The sequence below is a fragment of the Panthera tigris genome, chromosome A2 (assembly GCF_018350195.1).
Source record: "Panthera tigris isolate Pti1 chromosome A2, P.tigris_Pti1_mat1.1, whole genome shotgun sequence".
Lineage (NCBI taxonomy): Eukaryota > Metazoa > Chordata > Mammalia > Carnivora > Felidae > Panthera > Panthera tigris.
The window spans coordinates 79328211-79349145 of NC_056661.1; the positions used below are offsets into that span (position 1 = coordinate 79328211).

At 39.3% G+C, this 20935-nt stretch overlaps 1 protein-coding gene across 1 annotated transcript in view; it reads right to left on the reverse strand.

The window, feature by feature from the left end:
* The window catches only part of LHFPL3 (LHFPL tetraspan subfamily member 3), a 580464-nt gene that overhangs the window by 328455 nt on the left and 231074 nt on the right, over positions 1-20935 (reverse strand). The gene's annotated exons all lie outside the window — the stretch shown is intronic.

The following is a 20935-nucleotide window of genomic DNA, read 5'->3' on the forward strand; positions in this document are numbered from 1 at the left end:
AGATTCTCTCTCTCTCTCTCTCTCTCTGTCCCTCTCCCCCACTCTCCTGCTGTCACACGCTCTAACAAAATTTTTAAAAAGCAAAAAGAAAAGAATACAGAACTTTCAATGTCAAAGGAGGTAAAAAACTTGGCATGAATTCAAAGAATGGCAGCAATAAGTGATTAACACAGGCAACTGAATTATGAGACACGATTAAGGGAGTTTCTCATGGATAGGCTGGTCACGTGTAACCCAATGCCACGGAAGAGAAGGGCAGGAGAGGATTTTGTGAGACATGAGAACAGAAGTCCTACTGCTGCTTCAGGTTTACATGATAGAGAAACTGAGGCACATAGGGGGAGATTATAGGATTGATCTGAAAGCTTCAGTCAGCAGTGTGCTGACGATAAGATTTAGCTCTAATTTCCCGTTCTGCAGGTATCCCATCAGGTGACATAGTCAGAGAAAATCTAGCTCATATAAGCAGTTCTCTCATTAAATGGCAAGGGGGTCTTGGAATCTTGAATTTTTCCTCACTTCTTCATTTCTTTACTTTTTCCTTATTTCATTTCATTGGATTTTCCTTAATTTTTCATTACTCTCTTTCCGGACTGCCGACCACATCAGCCAAGTGCTTATGAGTCTTGGCTCTAGACCATTTAAATCCCCAAGCAAGAATGAACTTTCTAAAACAGAAACCTGGCACCTGCTGTCAGGACATCATGTCCTGCTGTCATGGCTGTGATATCACAGTGACAATGAGGGAGGCACCTCTTTGTCTCCATGAAGACATGCTGTATGTCTCACATTTGTATCCCTTGCACCCAGAGCAGCCTGGCACATGATAGGTGTTCCTAAATGTTTCTTGAATGATGGAACCAATACATTTTTCAAACAGGACGTTTCAAGAAGTTGAGCTAATTAACCAAAAGAAATACAGTCTAAATGTGTGCAAATTTTCCAGATCATGAGTCCCAAAGGGGAAACGCTCTCCCAAAAACTTGGATGAAATCCCTACTCATTTTTCTTATTCCCAGAAATTTTCAATATGAGCAAAGATGGCTGGTAAAAACATTTTAACTCTGACTTGAGTAAACCTTCTCTACTATGATGGTTATCCCTGATCTTGGATCCCGACTAATACATAATTAACAGGACTGATGACTCCAGATTTTTCAAATATTCTCAGAAGGGATAACTGTTTAAGTCAAACAGTCTCAGTGTTCTCTCTGTGATGGAATCTGACCCACTAAGTAGAAGGGTCTCTGATACACTAGCTATTCCGTGGTGAAGGATGGGCCAGTTCACAGATGAGGCAAAAATCCTGTGCTGCTCCAAGTCAGCAGCCATCTGAAGTCGATGCCTGAATTTTAACTGTCAGAGTTCAAACACCTTTTTTGACATCAAATACTTTTCTCTGACATCAGTTAAAATACAGTTGGTGCTAGAACAAAAAAAAGGTTTAAGCTCTTACTTTCCCATTGCTGGGAATTAAGAATCACAGGACAAATTTAGATCCAGGAGAGAGAAGGGTCAGAATAAAAGAGGAGAACAAGAAGGCTACAACATTAAACTGTTGGCTCTTCATGAATACAGACCACACATACACACACACCCCCCACTGACCATGGGAAGCAAGTCTCTGAAACATCACGATGCAAATTGGTCTGATTTGCCCACTGTCAGTTTCAACTAAATTATCCTCTCCTGAAACATTAGTACTTTCAGAGAAGAGGGAGAGTGATTCTCTTCTCTTTTACATCCCGGCAACAACCCCCACCTCCCTGCCCCCATCATGGCTTTCTGCTACCACCACCTACTGGGATGGAGTTGAAACTAAGACAACCACTCAGGCCCTTTATTTGCTAATTGGGCCCAGCATCAATGCCAGGGCCTCCTCCCAAGTGCCCAGAAATGCCCAGAGAAGTGTCTCCCATCAATCTCTTTATGTCTTCAGTCAACAGTCTTATACCTTGACCTCCAGTTCCCTCCAAAAACAAGTTGGCTATAATCACATCATTTCTAAGGCTTAAAGAGGAGAGCGATTAGTGCCAAATTTCCAAAAGCCATCAGTCTTGTCTGCCATCATTTCCTGAGGGTCTTTCTGTGTGTAAGTACTAATTTCTCTGACAGTCTCCAATTGGATCCTTGTCCTTCTCCCTTTCCTCTCCAATGGAATCTTAGACTGGTCCCACAAGAGGTTATTGGGTATGACCTCATGCAACTTCCTGTTTCAGGCTTTCTTAATATTCCCCCAAATTTACCTATATCCAATCCATCTTCAGAAGCATACCCAAACTTCAGAAGGTGACTCCGGCAAGTCCAATACTCTGTCTATGCCCTTGACCACAACTTCTCCAGTGAACTCTAGAACCGTATGTATTCACCAATCCCTCATCTCATCCCCATATCTTCAATTACTATCATTCTTCTGATGACTTTTTTCCATTGATGATATCCCTGTAGTTACTGACTCAGCTTTCTCTTCCCTTCTCATCCAAACTCCCAAAGATACCCTTACTTCTTCCCACCCATTCATATAAACACCCATTGCAATCCGGCTTTCATTGCCCTCCTCCCCACCCTACTAAAAATTCTCCTGCATTAGCTTGCAAAATTGAATGGGCACTCTTCCATCCTTAAAATAACTCCCTGCTGAACCTCAAACCAGTGATGATATTTTCCTTTCTGAAAGCCTCTACTTTCTTGGCTTTCGTGATATCATGGGCTCCTGATTCTCATTTTCTTCTAACCATTTTTTTTGCTGTATCTTTTTTCCTTGATTTTCTTCCTCTGCTTGCTCTTGAAATGTGCATTTTTTCCAGAGTTCCATTTTTATCTTACTCTTCCTATCATTCTACAGAATCTCCCTGGATGGTCTCAACTACCTAAATGTTTCTACCTAGTACTTATTGTTGCTATATTGCTAATTGTGTGCTAAACTTCCATATTTGAATGTCTGACGGTCCCCTCAAACCCACATAGTCAAAACCAAGTTTATTATTCCTCCTCTAAATTGGCTTTTCCCCTTTATTGTCTGTCCCACAGACAAATGGAGAGGTCACCATCTATCCAATCCTTAAGCTAGGAGCTGGGCCCTAATTTGTTGCTTTTTTCTCAGGAATAAAATAGTCTTTCTTATTTTGATTCTTATATAGCTCTCACATTTGTCTGCTCCCTGGTCTAGGTTAGGCCCTTATACTTTTTTCTTTGGATTATAGCCATAGTTCCCTCACTTATCTCTCTACTTTCAGCTTAGCACATCTCAATTAGTTCTCTATTCTTTAGTGAGAGCAATCTTTCTAGATTGTAAGTTTGACATTACTCCCATGCTTAAAACTCTCCAGTGACTACCTTGCCACTCACTTCTTCCTGATACTTTATGTTCCTCAATACTGAGCTATTTGAAATTCTCCATATTCCCTATGCTGATTCTTATTTCCAGGCCTTTGTTCATGCTGTTCTTTCTGCCTGGATACCTTTCTCTCTCTAATCATTATTTCATGCCTACTTATCCTTTAAGATTCAAGTTAGGGGTGACTTCTTCCAGGAAGCTCTCCCTGACATCTGTATGCTCCCACCTGCTTCTCTACACACTCCCATAGCTTCTCCTAAAGCACACTGTCTTTGATTATTTATTTCACATGTCTGGCCCTCAATATATGTCCTCTGAGCAAGGAATGAGTGTTTATTTATTTTTTAATGTTTATTTATTTTGAGAGAAGGGGAGGGGACAAGAGAGAGGGAGAGAGAGAATCCCAAACAGGCTCCACACTCAGTGCAGAGCCCAAGTAGGGCTTAATCCCATAACCATGAGATCATAACCTGAGCAGAAACCAAGAGTGAGGTACTCAACTGACTGAGCCACCCAGGTATAAGAACGGAGTGCTTATATCTTTAGAATTATAGTTTCTTATTCATGTTTGATGTTCAGTAAATGTGTACTAAATGAATAAATGGATGAAATGCTGGACGCTTTTCAGGAATATAGGAATGCTATGAATTTAGCTGGTTTTGAGTTGCTTCATGAGGGTAAGAGTCATCAGAAGGTAACCAATTAAACAGAGGATTGAGCTAGAGCCCAGGGCCCAAGGAATGTAAGAAGAGAACCTTTGGAGAAAGATTCATTGTAGAGAAGGATCCAACGAGAGACTGTCAGAGAAATTAGTACTTACACGCAGTGAAGATCTCAGGAAGTGATGGCAGACGAGACTGATGGCTTTTGGAAATTTGGCACTAATCACTCTCCTGTTTAAGCCTTAGAAATGATGTGATTATAGCCAACTTGTTTCTGGAGGGAACTGGAGGTCAAGGTATAACACTGCTGACTGAAGAGCCCTGGGGGCAAATGGTCCATGAAACACTGTATGTCATGGCAAACTCTCCAACAGAACAGAGCAACTCTCTCCAACAGAACAGAGAATCAGTAGGTCTGTCCCTGGAGGAAGACCTATGTTCACTATGGTAGTGGGGTAGGCAAATCTATCCTTTGTTTAGACAGGAAAGCAGTCTAGTACTTACAGCAATGCCTTGCATTGGAGAGATATTGGGGGCACTTGAGCCTATCTATAATTTCCATCAATTCCCTTCCCCAAACTACTCAAAGCAAACAGACAGCCTAAATATAAATACCACGTTTGCAATCATGGCTACAATACAAATTCCTTAGCCACCCATTCCAAAAAGGTTGCCTCTTTTAAGTCCTTTCTATATGCAAGTTCTAGAGACACTGCTTTTAAGATCACTGGTTGAGAGTAGGGGGAAGCAGGTTTCCTCTTCATTTTTAAGGGTAAAGTGAAGAAGCCAACTGCCTATGATGAGGACTTTCTGGCAGGTTGCTTGCTTCTGTTTTGCTCTTAAGGGTACTATCTGCTGTTTTCTCACCCACTTCCTGCATGTTAAAAATAGGCTTATTTGTCACAGGAAACAATCAGCAAAACTAAAAGGCAACCGATAGAATGGGAGAAGATATTTGTAAACGACATATCAGATAAAGGGTTAGTATCCAAAATCTATAAAGAACTTATCAAACTCAACACCCAAAAACAAATACTCCAGTGAAGAAATGGGCAAAAGACACGGATAGACACTTTTCCAAAGAAGACATCTAGATGGTGCACAGACACATGAAAATATGCTGAACATCACTTATCATCAGGGAAATACGAATCAAAACCACAATGAGATACCACCTCGCAACAGTCAGAATGGCTAAAATTAACAACTCAGACAACAACAAATGTTAGCGAGGATGCAGAGAAAGAGGAACCCTTTTGGACTGATAGTGGGAATGAAAACAGGTGCAGCCATTCCGGAAAACAGTATGGAGGTTCCTCAAAAGACTAAAAATAAAACTACCTTATGACCCAGCAATTGCACTATTAGGTATTTATCCAAGGGATACAGGTATGCTGTTTCAAAGGGGCACATGTACCCCAATGTTTATAGCCACACTATTGACAACAGTCAAAGTATGGAAAGAGCCAAAAGTCCACTGACAGATGAATGGATAAAGAAGATGTGGTGTGTGTACACACACACACATACACACACACACACAATGGAGTATTACTTAGCAATCAAAAAGGATGAAATCTTGCCATCTGCAACAATGTGGATGGAACCAGAGTGTATTATGCTAAGTGAAATTAGTTAGTCAGAGAAAGACAAATACCATATGACTTCACTCATATGTGGAATTTAAGCTATCAAACAGATGAACATAAGGGAAGGAAGCAAAAATAAAAACAGGGAGGGGGACAGAACATAAGAGACTCTTAAATATAGAGAACAAACTGAGGGTTGTTGGAGGGGTTGAGGGTGGGGAGATGAGCTAAATGGGCAAGGGGCATTAAGGAAGACACTTGTTGGGATGAGCACTGGGTGTTATACATAGGGGATGAATCACTGGATTCTACTCCTGAAATCATTATTGTGCTATATGCTAACTAACTTGGATGTTTATTTGTCAATAATACATTAAAAACACACATAATACTTCCAGTTGGATACATATATGTATATTTTTTTTCATCAATTTTACAGTCAGTGAATTTCAGTCATACTTAATTTCTATTGTTAAAGTCTTTAAATAAACTAACCTCCAAATTTCTTTTCAAGGTTGATCCTTTTCTGAGTAATTAGGGGCATATCATAGATTTCATGCAAACCCTTAAAGAGCTTTATTTTTTAGGAGAGAGAGAGAGAGAAAGAATGGAGCGGGCAGGATGGAGGAGAGAGAGGATGAATCTTAAGCAGCTCCGAGCTCACACAGAGCCTGACAAGGGGCTCGATCCCATGACCCTGAAATACTGACCTGAGCCAGAATTAAGAGTCAGACACTCAACTGACTGAGTCACCCAGGCACCCGTTAAAGAGAATTCTTAAAAGCAAAAGAGAAGGATAATGTTGCCCTGGAAAGGAGGGATAGTTTGAGAAGCAGGAGTCTTCATATCTAGCTCTGGTTTGGTGGTTGATTGAGTCAGGTACAGTTTCCCTGGGGTTCAGTTTTCCGATTTGCCAAACTGGGGAAACTGGATTCTCTCTAAGACTACTCCCCATGCTCAATTTTAAAGAATGAGTAAAATGCAAAATAACCTTATCCTCTTTTAAAAAGAAGTCTTCCATTTATGTGTTCCATTTCCTTTCCCTCAGAAAAAAATGTGTAAGTAATTTGTTACTTCCGTTAAACATTAATGATGCTTAGAGAGTTAATATTTATTCATCGAAAGCAGTGGCCATCTTCTCCTCGATTATCTTGTGGTTAAAATATACAGGGCACCCTTTCTCACCCTTTTCTCAGGACCTACATGCACAAAATGTCATAGTTTCCATCTGTCATCCTACTGCTCCTCCCTCTCAGCTCCCATACTGTCTTCTCTTTGACAAAACAGCAACATATACAAAACATTACTAGTGGCAAAACCCTAAAAGTGGGCAAGACTGGGGAAAAATCCTAAATAAACAAATAAATAAACAAATAAAGTAAGCTTCACAAAATCAGAAAAGATCTGTTATCACCTATCACTCAGAGTAGGTAGGTAGGTTTCTATTGGTCAAGGAAACTTAAAAATAGGTGGATTATTGACAATATCTATGTTTACCACCACCAAATTCTTATGGCATTATTAAAATTTTATTTCTAGAAGGCATCTTGCTAGTTACTCCCCCTTAAAAAAAAAGGCTCCAATAGAATTGGGAACTCTGTGATCTATTATTTGCTTTGAGCAATCTTTCATAGATTTAGCATTTACCGAAATGTCCTTTAAAAATGTGAAGTCCTTTAAGGGATTTTCTGAATAAATAGGTGCTAGTTACGTTTTCATTAAAATTTTATGTTAAGTGTATTTTACTCTAATTCCCTAAGAATTACTAATCCATTGATCATATTGTAGGACTCTTATGTTCCTTATCCAGGACAGATTGTCCCTGTCCCTTAATGGAACTCCATGCATGAGAATGCATGCTGGTGAACCAATGTGGTATGTTTCTTTTCAGCTGAAGCAATGGTGTACTGACTAGACAATTAAACCATCCTGATACGACACTTTGAGAACTTCTACAGTTTCTTAATTTTTTTAATAGTTTTTTAATAGTTTTTTTTTAATAGTTACCTATTTTTGAGTCCACTTGTATTGATTTGGCCAATCATGAGATCGGAATTAGTAAATATTTTTAAGCAGGGACACAATAATCTTTTATTACAAATGTCCATCATTCCATTCTCTGCCTCTTCCAATTCAAGTTCTTTTGTGGATGGATGTCATTCTCAGTGACACCAAAATTAAAGTAGAATACTACTCTTTTGTAACCAAGACAAAGGAGAAAGCTTAGATGGGGCACTCTCAGGGCGAGAGGAACACACGACACACAGCTGTGCAGTGCAAAGTGCAGTGGCTACAACAGTGACAGTATTGAAAGAGAAGGGGAATGTCCTCCAGGAATCACCTTTCTACCAGGAAGGGCCACTGAGATGAGCTTGTTGAAGGAAGACCAAAACAGTTACAGGATTTCCCCACCCTACACCCAGGATTCTCACTGTTAGGAAGAAGGGGTCATTCATTCAGTGACTGGTGTGTGACTGTAACTGAGACCAGGAGAGAGAGGAAAAAAAATCCAAATGGAGCCAGCACCTAAATGAGAATATGATCTCGTACTACGTTGTATATCATTTACATCTTGGTTTCCTAAATTCATCCATATATGGTTTAATAGCCAAACACCACCTGTACATTATTTATTAAGTATTTTTCTTCAAGCAACATATTTTTCTTCCCTAAATGAATTGATTTAAAGGCAACTTCCTATACTAGATTTAATAGAAAACCAATATCAATCTCCATAAATATAAGGTAATTGTTAATGTAAATAAAGTGAAAATAAAACAATTCTAATTCTAGCTAAATCTTGCGGTCAGCCAAAGGCTGTGCCCACAAAGACCTGCTCTTTCTACTTAAAAGGAAACTGGTTAATGTTAGAAACCAACATGTGATTGTGTTCTTTTAATTAACAAAATCGAAAGATAATTGAAGAAATCCTTTTCTCACTTATGATTCAAGGTATTCACTATGATCCCTAAAATGCCTAAAAATCATCTGCTGTAATACCAGTGAAGAAGTTCCACACTTAGGAAAACACTGACCTACTTTAATCCCTATACAAGATTAGCCTAAGAATCAGAGCTCTATTAGGAGATATGCGCTATTATGAAGTAGTAAGAACCTTTTCGCTCTTTTGTAAAATTATCAAGGAGAAATACAACATGGTAGACCACATTTTTCAAAGAGAAAAACCATAATTCTATGGCTGGTTTATATAAAAGTTGTTGGACATTATTATGAATGTTCCCAGTGTTTGAAGAAAAATGAATCTCTGCAAAAGTCTTGAAGTCCATGAAGCTACAAAATTCGTCCTCTTCTCAAGAAGAATATTCTTTTTTTTTAATTGAAGTATAATTGACACACAGTATCTTATTAGTTTCAGGTGTGCAATATAGTGACTTGATATTGCTTTACATTACAAAATGATCCCCATAAGTCTGGTTACCATCTGTTACAATACAAAGTTATTACAATATTACTGACTAAATTCTCTATGCTGTACTTTATATCCCCAAGAATTATTTATTTTATAACTGGAAGTTAGTACCTCTTAATTATCTTTACCTATTTCACTCCCCCCTGCCCCGCCCTGCCCCATCCTCTTCCCATTCTGGTAATTAATAGTTTGTTTCTTGTATCTATGAGTCTGTTCCTATTTTGTTTTGTTTGTTTTGTTTGTTAGATTCCACGTATATGTAAAATCATATGGTATTTGCCTTTCTCTATGTGACTTATTTCACTTAGCATAATACCCTCTAGGCCCACTATGTGTTGCAAATAGCATGATCCCATTCCTTTTTTTTTTTACGGCTGAGTAATATTCCATTGTGTTTATAGCAAACCACATCTTCTGTATCCATTCATCTATCGACAGACACTTAAGTTGCTTCCATACCTTGGCTATTGTAAATAACGCTGCAATAAACATAAGGGTACATATATCTCTTCAAATTGTTGTTTTTGTTTTCTTTGAATAAATACCAGAAGTGGAATTGCTTGACCAAATGGTGTTTCTATTTTTAATTTTTTGAGGAACCTCCATACTCTTTTCCACAGTAGTTGTGCCAATTTATATTCCCACCAACAGTGTATGAGGGCTCCCTTTTCTCCACATTCTAATACTTGCGTTATTTTCAACTTTTTGATAATAGCCAACCTGACCTGTGTGAGGTGACAGCACATTGCAGTTTTGATTTGCATTTCCCTAATGATTAGTGATGTTAAACAACTTCTCATGTGTCTAATGGCCATCTACATGTCTTTGAAAAAATGTCTATTCGGGAACCTTGGTGGCTCAATTGGTTGAGCGTAGGACTTCAGCTCAGATCATGATCTCATGGTTTGTGACTTTGGGTCACGCATTGGGCTCTGTGCTGACAGCTGGGAGCCTGAAGCCTGCTTCAGATTCTGTGCCTCCCTCTGCCCCCTGCCCCCCGCACTCACACTCTGTTTCTCTCTCTCTCTCAAAAATAAATAAACATTAAAAAAACCAAATAATTAAAAAATGTCTACTCAAGTCCTCTGCCAATTTTTTCTCAGATTTTATTTAGTATTAAGTCATGTTCTTTGTGTGTTTTTGATATTGATCCCTTATCACATGTATGATTTGCATAAACAGATTTAATCATCTGCCAAGTGGAAACCCACATTTCTTTCTTGCTTCCAAAGCCACATCTCTAAAACGCAAAGATGAGCCTAAAATTACAGTTGTATGTTATTTTAAGCACTTTTTAAAAATAATAAAATATAGATTCAAATCTGTGAGGAAAATACTTGATTTTTTTGATTCGACGAATTTGTGGTACATCTTATGAAGGGAACAGAACAGATTTACTCAGTTAAATCTGTATTATAAGACAGATTGACAGCCAGAGGAATACACAACAAATGGCTCAGAATGGTTACCCCTTGGGGAGGGGAGGAGATGTTAAGATTTTAGGTTTTTATAACCTACCTTGCGCATTGCATAATTTCAGATTTTTTAAAACTAAGAAAAAGTATAATTCTAAAAAAGATTTTTTTTTTTTACCAAAATAGAGTGCATCTAGAGAATCCTCAGGATGATAAATATACTGAACACCAGGCCTCTGAGGGAGGAAGGGAGTGTGAGAAAACCTGGTTATCTGCAAATACCTTCAGGGTTCCCCGGGCGGGGGAGGAATGAAATCTATGCAGGGTTTCTTCTGAAGGCAGGATTCAGATTAATTGGTAGAAATAATAGGGAAGTAGATTTTTCTTTCTATTCAAGGTGCATTTTTCTTATAACCCGAGCCACCCATCATTGGATTTGGCTTCCTTCAAAGGAGTAAGCTCCTTTTCACTAACTGTGCTCAAGAAAAGGCTTGGGAACCACTTGCCAGGAACTTCAGAGACAGGATGGCCACCCTGGAAGGAAGCAAAGGGTAGAGAATGGAGAAACTTTGAGGCTCCTTCCAAGTGAAAGATTCCCTGATTTATGCTGAAACACAGAACTTCTTCATTCTATACCTCATCTTTTGCCATTGACTGAAGACTGGAAGAAAAAACAAAACAAAGGAGAGTCTGATTTAAAGGAGAATCATTTATGGTCTTTTGACTGGATGTAATGATAAATTCCTAACTTTTTCATGGGCTTTCCATTAGTCTGAAATGGTCACTTCAGGGCATCAAGTAAAAATGAGAAGAATGAATTACTGACAAACCATTTAAGGTGAAGTTGCTGAAGGAGTTTAGGTGAGGTTTTTAACACTGAGGCAAGATGAATTTAAACAGAATGTGAAATATAACCAAATTAACATTTTAGTTCAGATGCTACTCTTATTAATATTTGCTGAATTCTTCAAAAGAGCTCTGTTTACAGGTAAGCTCTAGGGGCAGGATGTCTGAATAATGTAAAACTGTCTGATTATTTACAGGATCAGAACAGTCAATCTTCAGGAATGATTATTAGAAGGAAAAGCAGCATTATTTAGATAGGGTGTATATTGACGTATATGAGCCCATCAGAAAGCAGCACACAGTTTGGTAGGAACACCTTTACTGTTTGGAAAAACATGATAATAGAGACAACATAGTTGTGAGGCATCCATTCTAAGATAAACAGGGACAGACACTGGAAAGAAGTTTCCTTCCGATAGAGCACCTGTCCATTTATCAAGGAGACTGAAGTTCAAGAAAATTGCTCCAAGTCTTGGCTTGTGACATAATAAAAAGTGCAAAGTCATACAATTAGGGCCAAGTTCTGATTTGAATCCTGGTCTACCTAACACACTGGCTGACTAAATAGTGGGGTCACTAAAGGCACAGCCAGCTGAGCTCCTGAAATTCCACTGCAAAAAGCCGTTCTTTTGGGTAGAGCATTCTCATAAGTCACCAGGAAAGTGTGATGCATGAGCCCTTCTTAGCTGACACATGGTGCCATCATGAGGGGTATAAACAGTGCTGAGATATGAGAACTGACAAGGGCAGGCAAAAGGTGGAAATGGGAAGGCTTCAATCAATCAGTCAAAACTGATTTGGTATTTGCTCTGTAATGATAAATTCCATCCATCTCACAATTTTCTAATGCCCGGTGGAAAGTACAGCTTTCATAACACAGAAGCAATGTAATGTAAGTCAGCACTTTAAACATTTAAGAGCAAACATATTTTGGAGAAATTAACATTTTCATATAAGACTCTGATGCTCCAAAACATAATGAGTCCTGACTTTGCCAGAGCAAATATTTATGGTTCTCATGAGTTTGTCTTAAGATTATCCTTGAATACAATCAGGAAATTGGGCAACAGCAGGGCAGGGAAGGCAGTATAGTACAGCGGTTGAGAAGATAGTTTCTAATGTCAAACAGAGTTGGGTTTAAATCTTATTTCCATTATTTACAGATTATGTGACTTGGGGCAAGTTACTCAACTTTTCTAAATCTATTTTGTATCTCGTACACGCAGGGGAAACAACAGAATCTACCTTATAGGGCTTGTTGTCAGAATTAGATGACCTAATACTCAGAGCTAAGCATTGTACTCAGCACATAATAAACTCTCAATAAATGTTAGCCATCATTATGAATACTGTATTTATAATTGTTGCTATTAAGAGATCACTGTATGATAGTGTGGATAGTCATGCGCAATTCTCTCCACCTTCACCATGAAAGTAAGAATATTTATCTTTACTTTGCGAGTCAAATGTTATCCATTCATTTAAATGTGTTTATTGAGTATATGCTGGTGATACAAAGATGGACAAGGCATTTCTCTGCCCTTACGTTGCCTGGAATCTAGGAGAGAAAATGATCACAAAAACAAATACTTGTAGTACAATGTCATGGGTGCTACGCTAGAAATAAATAGAAGAGATACAATGGCCCAAGGAAGGAAACTAAGGACACATGAAGACTTTATCCTCAGATTCTCTGTACTTCCATCACTATATTGTCTATAGTTGATCATCTATCCAGGGCTGCAGTATAAAAAATGAGTTGGGGCATGTGGGTGGCTTATTTGGTTGGGCATCTGACTTTGTCTCAGGTCATGCTCTCATGGTTTGTGAGTTTGCTGTCAGTGCAGACCCCACTTCAGATTCTCTGTCTCTCTCTGCCCCTCCCCCACCTGTTCTCCCTCTCCTCTCTCTCTCTCTCAAAAATAAACATTAAAAAAATTTAATGAGTCGAAAAGCCTAATTTAATAAAAATATGGCATTAGAGGCTGTGAATCCTCTAATGAAGACTAATCACCAAATCTACTGATCTTAGGGAGATCTGTTGTTGTTGTTGTTGTTGTTAAAATACATTTGTTAGCCTTTCACTTTTACATATACTCAGTACATGTGTCAATATTCAGTCAACACAGTTTTTTTTTCTGATTAATTGACATAACTCAAAGAGAGCCCACTAGATTTTTGGTAACATTATGCTGCTTTACATCCCAAGGAACAGAATCATGGGAAGTTTAACAGGAAACTGAGGAGCCGATTGTAAAGTTTAGTTATTGATTTATAATGATTTAGGAGATGAATTCTGGTTCCCCTAACCTCTGGGAGGGCAGCACCAGTGTGTTTCTTGGGAGATAAGAATCTACACTATGTCATGGGTGATAAGAAGCCAGAGACAACGAGAAGAGAAAAGGAAAGCTGTCAGATGGGCAGTATGGTTTTCAGCACATCATATCAGCTGCAGTCAGGGGTTAGGTCCCACCAGAGAGAGGATGTGTAGATATTATAAAGTTAGAGGGTACTGGACGAGAGTTCAGACGAGAGTACTGGAATAATAGAACAATGAAGTGAGATGATCCATACAACAAATTCATTATGTCACCTTGGCTAATTCATTTAACACTCGCCAGCCTTGGCTTTCCAAGCTAAAGAACTTCCCACCTCTTCTACAAATATTAGGTACCTACCCTAAGATAGGTAGTAAGATTCAAAGAATAGGACCTGATCCCTGTCTTTAAGGAGCTCACAGCTTGAGGCAGATGGGTAAAACACAAGTACCTTTAGCCCAAGAAAAAGATTGCCGCATAGTATTAGATGCTTAACTAGGGCTACATAGCAGAATCACTTTGGGAGGTCCCTGCATCTAGCAAGTCTGTTGCTGTCAGTGGTATAAATTTGAAAATTCTCCCCAGGTGAATCTCAGGTATATACATTAAGGATTCTACTAGAATCTCTGTCTCCAGGGCTCCTTGAAGGCCGATGGAGTTGGTGGTGGTAGGGGACTAAAAAGGAGGGTAATTTAAGTAAGGGTTTTAGATTCAGGCTCCTTCCATCCTGACATTTTTGAACCTACAGAACAGCAAAGCCCAGCTCCTGGGGAAGCCATTGTTGGTACCCAGAGACCTGACTGAGAGGGCAGCAGACACGGATCTGGGACCAGGGCTCAGGGAGATGGGAGGAAAAGCATCTCAGGTCTGGAAGAGGTTGGAGGGTCCACAGGACAGTGCAGCTGGCATGACCATTAGTTCAACAGCAGGGTTTGTCTGTCTGTACTGAAGGTGTATCCTCTATAACAGGAGGCGGAGACCCATGCAGCACGTGGAAAGCTGCACTGGGTCCCTTGGGCTATCTTCATTCCCAAAAGTAAAGAAGCCTGCTCACTTTGCCACCAGCTCCACTCACTTTCTTCATCAGGGGCCGGTCTCTAACAAAACAGCTTTCTTATACTGTCTAAAAAGAAAATACTAGAACCTCCCAACAAAGAGGAATAAACAAACACACCTTTGCGCCTGGAGGAAGACTTTTGTCCTAGTTGTCTGGACCCTAAATCTCATGCAGGTTTTCATCTGATGCCACAGATGGACTGACACACCAGCTTTGGGGATGCCAGAACATTCAATGAGAAAAATACAAAATGCCCACATCTCCTGACATGGTGGGGGTATAACCAAGGTGAATGAGAACTGCACTGGCTCCTGCTGAAGGAGGCTCATCAAATCAGTGGCATTGTCTGAGAATGACTGATTTATTTAGAGGGCCCAAAACGTTGCTCTGATGAAACACTGCTCCATTGCACATGTGTTCCTTTGGATATAAGTTTTTTTTTTTTCATTTTTTTTTAACGTTTATTTATTTTTGAGACAGAGAGAGACAGAGCATGAGCGGGGGAGGGTCAGAGAGAGAGGGAGACACAGAATCTGAAACAGGCTCCAGGCTCTGAGCTGTCAGCACAGAGCCCGACGCGGGGCTCGAACTCACGGACCGCGAGATCATGACCTGAGCCGAAGTCGGACGCTTAACCGACTGAGCCACCCAGGCGCCCCTGGATATAAGTCTTGAGAAGGCAATTGAACTCACTAGTAAAGGAAATACAATCTTCTAAAACATGCATGTGATCTCAGTCACTAGAAAGCACTTTGGAAAATACCGCTTGAATGCAAAGACTGTATCACCTAAAAACTTAGTATGATATAAAGCTGACTCTATTTTATATATAACACATGTAAAATATAAAGCTGTCTGGGAAAAGGCTATGCAAATAAAACCAAGCTTGCCTGAAATGACAACAGTCATTAGGGAATTCTGGCACGAAAGAGTGTGAGGGATAGAAGGAGAATTTTTTGTTTTGTTTGAAAGATTCCAACATTTTCTCCTTAGGACGTACCTTATGCAATGTAGTCATGAAGTGAAGAATTGCATTTAAGAAATAAATAATGCTTTCCTTTGGTGACTAGGTAAACAAATAAATAAACAGCACAGAGGGGACGTCCTTAAAACTTTTCATGTTAAAAAATACTACTTAATTCTCACCAAACAGGGTGCACAACTGCCATGGTGTCATCACTGGTGAAGAAAGGCAAGAGTTCCGGGGTTGTGGATTAACTAGTGGGCAAGAGATCACATACTCCTTTTAATATTTCTCTCTGTTTTAAAAATATGAGCAATCTTGGGATCTTACTCAAAACCCCATCATTTTTCCTCTGTAATATTAAAAAGAAACATTGAAAGTCCTTATATAAATATTTATTATTTACAACTCAATTTCTACATGTGCATCGAAAGTCTCCTCATGAAAAGTCAGGATATTTTATTCCAGATGTAGAAGCTGAGGCTAGCCAATAAGTGTAGGGAATAGGTGGGTTCGGAGCCACAAAAGTGATTAGAGCTTACCCCCTAATGCCTGTCTCTGTTTGGCTCTTCTAGTTGAAATGCCATTTCCCTTTGATGAATGCATGGTTATGGGCATTAACAGTGTACAATGCTTGCTGGCCATGTCACATAGGGTCACAAACAGTCATCACTCATCAGTAGTTGCCCCAGAAAGGGATCCCAGACTATCTGTTCACTGATAATATAAAGGCTATAAAAGGGAAGGATTAACAAAAAGTAGTCTGTACCTTCACAGATCCAGTTTTTGTATAGAAGCCACTTATTATCATATTTTCCAATAAACCAAGATACAACCTGAGACATACCCATAACTACACTTGCCCCAGAAATGATCCTTTGGAGAGACATGTCATCTGGCAAGATGATTAGGAATTATAGATAGCCAGGAAGATAAACCACAGTGCCATTAATGCAAGGAAAATAACTGTTATCCAAGCAGATGAAGTGTGTGTATTTGCTCAATGACACTCATTAAAGTGCCAAGCAGTAAGTGATCATATTTTATAAACTTTTTAAACGTTTGTATTCATTTTTGAGAGACAGAAAGAGACAGGGAGAGGCAGAGAGAAAGGGAGACACAGAATCTGAAGCAGGCTCCAGGCTCTGAGCTGTCAGCACAGAGCCCGATGTGGGGATTGAACCCACGAACCATGAGATCATGACCTGAGCCAAAATGGGATACTCAACCGACTGAGCCACCCAGGCACCCCAAGTGATCTGTATTTTAAATTACTCTTTTCCCTGGACATAAACATTCAGATGGCCTTCGTCTCCCCTCTTCCATTTCCTTTCAATCCTTTCTCTTCTCTCCTTCTTCAACAGAACTTCTCCCCATATCTACTGAACAAACCTGCTTCAGGTAAACTGGATCAATTTAACCAACAGGACAGTTTAGTCCCGATTCTTATTTTTTTTTTAATTAAAAAAATATTTTTTTACATTGATTTATTTTTGAGAGACAGAAAAAGATGGAGGATAAGTGGGGGAGGGGCAGAAAGAGAATGAGACACAGAATCCAAAGCAGGCTCCAGGCTCTGAGCTGTCAGCACAGAGCCCGACACGGGGCTTTAACCCACAAACCGTGAGATCATGACCTGAGCCGAAGTGAGACACTTGACTGAGCCACCCAGGCGCCCTGAGTCGCAATTCTTAATGCAGCTTTTTAAAGAGTGTTCACAGTAAATAGCAACGTTTCATCTTATGCTTTAGCCTATTAAACATATTATTTAAAGCACAGACCTTTCTGAACAGGAGGCAGACTTAAATTTATAATTTTCTGAAGGGCTTTCATTTCTTTCAAAATATCTATGAGCCACAACACTGAATAAGGTTATCTCCATAGGACTTCACGGATTTCAGTAAATCTGACTCTTATGTTTGAATGCTTAGGTAATTTCCAAGACTTATTTGTACTTTTCTAAAGACTACTGGTCATCTATAATTGTATCTCTAATTACTAGTATTTTCCATTGATTATAAATTAAGCCATTTGCAAAATGACTTTCCAGATCAATACCGGCCACACATTGTTATTTAATTTCCCAGGTTCACAAGATTCCATCACTGATGTCCATCAGCTTATATTTCATTATCACCAGTGGAGAGTTGTTGTCATGGGAGCGATGAGCAAGAGTAATTCATGTTCACACAGCCAGATTCTGAACCTTTACACCAGCACTGAAAAAAGGATGGCACTTTCTTCCCCAGTCTTCTATACCCCCTGGGAACCCAGGCACACTTTCCCCCTACACAGAGACAAGATGGGTATCATGGGGTAGCCCTTTACAGGCTTCAGAACCAGAGAGCCCAGCAATGTGTGAGTTCAAGGCCAGCCTTCCCAAAGCCTCTGAACTGGACTAGGTGCACACTTACTGATTGCCTGGGTAAGGCATTCTCAAAAGCCTATAGATGAACATTCAGGAGAAAATGTTTTTTTATGTCCAATTTTGTCTGTTTTGCTTCTCACGTGAAAACGTAATTTTTATTTTACTTATTTATTTAATTATTTTTTGAGAGAGAGAGAGGGAGAGCGAGTAAGCAGGGGAGGGTCAGAGGGAGACGGAGACAGAGAATCTGAAGCGAGCTCCATGATGACAGCAGAGAGCCTGATACAGGGCTCAAAACTCAGGAACCGTTGAGATCATGACCTGAGCCCAAGTTGGATGCTTAACCAACTGAGCCACACAGGCACTCGAACGTAATTTTTATTTAGATGACCAGATTCTATGAGGTATCTAGATGAGTTCCTTGTATTATTCAAATATACTTGTATCCTTTCAATAACCAGTTCTATATCTGACACACTACAGGCCCTCAGTAAATATGTGGATTGGATAAAACAGAACTGAATGTCATCAGTTCTTACTGCTGGCTGTTTTACCTATCTTAGAGATGTATTTTAAAATGAGGGGCAAAATTTTTCTGAAAGTGGTATCACTACATCAAGAATTACCGAGTCTTGGGGGCACCTGGGTGACTCAGTCAGTTAAGCATCTGACTCTTGATTTCTGCTCAGGTCATGGTCTCACAGTTCATGAGTTTGAGCCCGGCATCAGGCTCTGCGCTGACAGTGTGGTGCCAGCTTGGGATTCTCTCTCTCCCTTTATCTCTGTCCTTCCCTCACTTGTGCTTTCTCACTCTCTCAAAATAAATAAATAAACTTAAAAAAAAAAAGAACTACAGAGTCTTGGATATGACAAGGGAAGCCGTGACTATACCTCAGACCTCTGAACATCAATCTGTAAAAGTAGAGGCAATCACATAAAGGTTATGGACACAAGTCAGACAAACATAGGTGTAAATCCTAACTCTATTTGGTGTGTAACTTTGGTCAGGTTACTTCATCTCTCTATTTTCTTTTGTATGAAATTACAGTAGCCACACCATAGGACTGTTGCAAGAATCAAGTGGATTATTACATGTGAAGTGTTTAGCATAATGCCTCACACATAATAAGCACACAATGCTTATTAGTAGTAAATTATAGCTTATAAATGGTAGCTATTACTATTGTTATTAGAAATTTTCTATAGCAGGAGGATCAAATATCACAACTCCATTTACCTAACACTCAAGTCATTAAGTCCTTTGTTGAATGACAATTTTAATATTTCTGCCTAGTCAGCTGATTTTTTAATTTATATTTGTTGAGTTACTTGAAAAGGATAAAACACATCCCAATGGCCTTCCAACCAGGTTGTGGCTTTGCAGTTTGGTTAGCTGCCCTGCAAGATGTGGAACTTGGTGACAAGATTTGTAAATTATCTGGAATGCATAAGAAAAATTAATATTAATGAAAATATATTATTATAACGCTTTCCCTAGATGAAGATAAGAAAGCTAAATCAATTAAGATTGGCAAGAGGATTAGAAAAACAAGAAAAACAAAAACAGGAGGAGCCTCACTAGCATGGTCAGAGGAGCGTGGGACTTTTGTTTTTTATGCTTATTTATTTATTTTAAGAGAGAGAGAGCACGAGCAGGGGAAGAGCAAAGAACAAAGAGAGAAAATCTCAACTAGGCTCCACACCGTCAGTGCAGAGCCTGAAGCGGGGCTCAAACCCATGAAACATGAGATCAGGAAACATGAAACCAAGAGTTCGACACTTAACTGACTGAGCCACCCAGATGCCCCTGAGCATGTGACTCCTGACTTCAGGGTTATGAGTTCGAGCCTCACACTAGGTGTAGAGATTACTAAAAAAAATAAACTTAAAAACAAAAACAAAACCAGAAACCATACTTGCCACCAAAAATATTGAGCTGTTTATCACAGTGAAATAAATAAGAATGACCACTGTAAGATTGATGGACAATATAAAGCATGGTACAAAAGATCAGAGATTCTTCTTTTTTAAGGTTTCTTTTTTTTAAAAAAAAACTTTATGAGGTATAATTGACATATAACTATATTGATTTCAAGTGTACAACATAATAATAATTCAATATTGATATACCTTGTGAAGTGGTCACCGCAACAAATCTAGTTACCATCCATCCCCAAAGTTAACCTTTTGGATTTAGTCTCTTGGTAACTTTCAAGTATGCATTACAAAACTGTTGACACAGTCACCATGCTGTATATTACATCCTGTGACTTATTTTTTAACTTGAAGTTTGTACTTCTTTTTTTAAAAAATATTTTTAATGTTAATTTATTTTTGAGAGAGAAAGAGAGACCGAATGCGAGTAGAAGAGAGGCAGAGACAGAGGGAGACACAGAATCTGAAGCAGGCTCCATCCAGGCTCTGAGGTGTCAGCACAAAGCCTGATGCGGGGCTCGAACCCATGAACGGGGAGATCATGACTGGAGCTAAATTCAGACCCTTAACCAACTGAGCCACCCAGGAGCCACCCAGGAGCTCCTGGAGTTTGTACTTATTAACTGCCTTCAGTCATTTCACCCACCCCCAAAACCTTCTCCCCTCTGGCAACCACCAATCTCTTCTCTGTACTTTTGAGTTTTGTTTCAGTTTGTCTGTTTTGTTTTAGATTGCACACATATGTGAAATCATATGATACTTCTTCCTGTCTGACTTATTTCACTTAGCATAATTCCCTCAAAGTCCACCCATATTGTCACAAATGGCTGAGTAATTTTCCACTGCATATATATACCACTTCTTCTTTATACATTTATCCATCCATGGACACTTACGTTGTTTCCATAGCTTGGCTATTGTAAATAATACTGTGATGAACATGGGGATATCTTTTCAAATTAGTGCTTTTGTTTTCTTCAGATAAATAAATATCCAGAAGTGGAATTGCTGGAG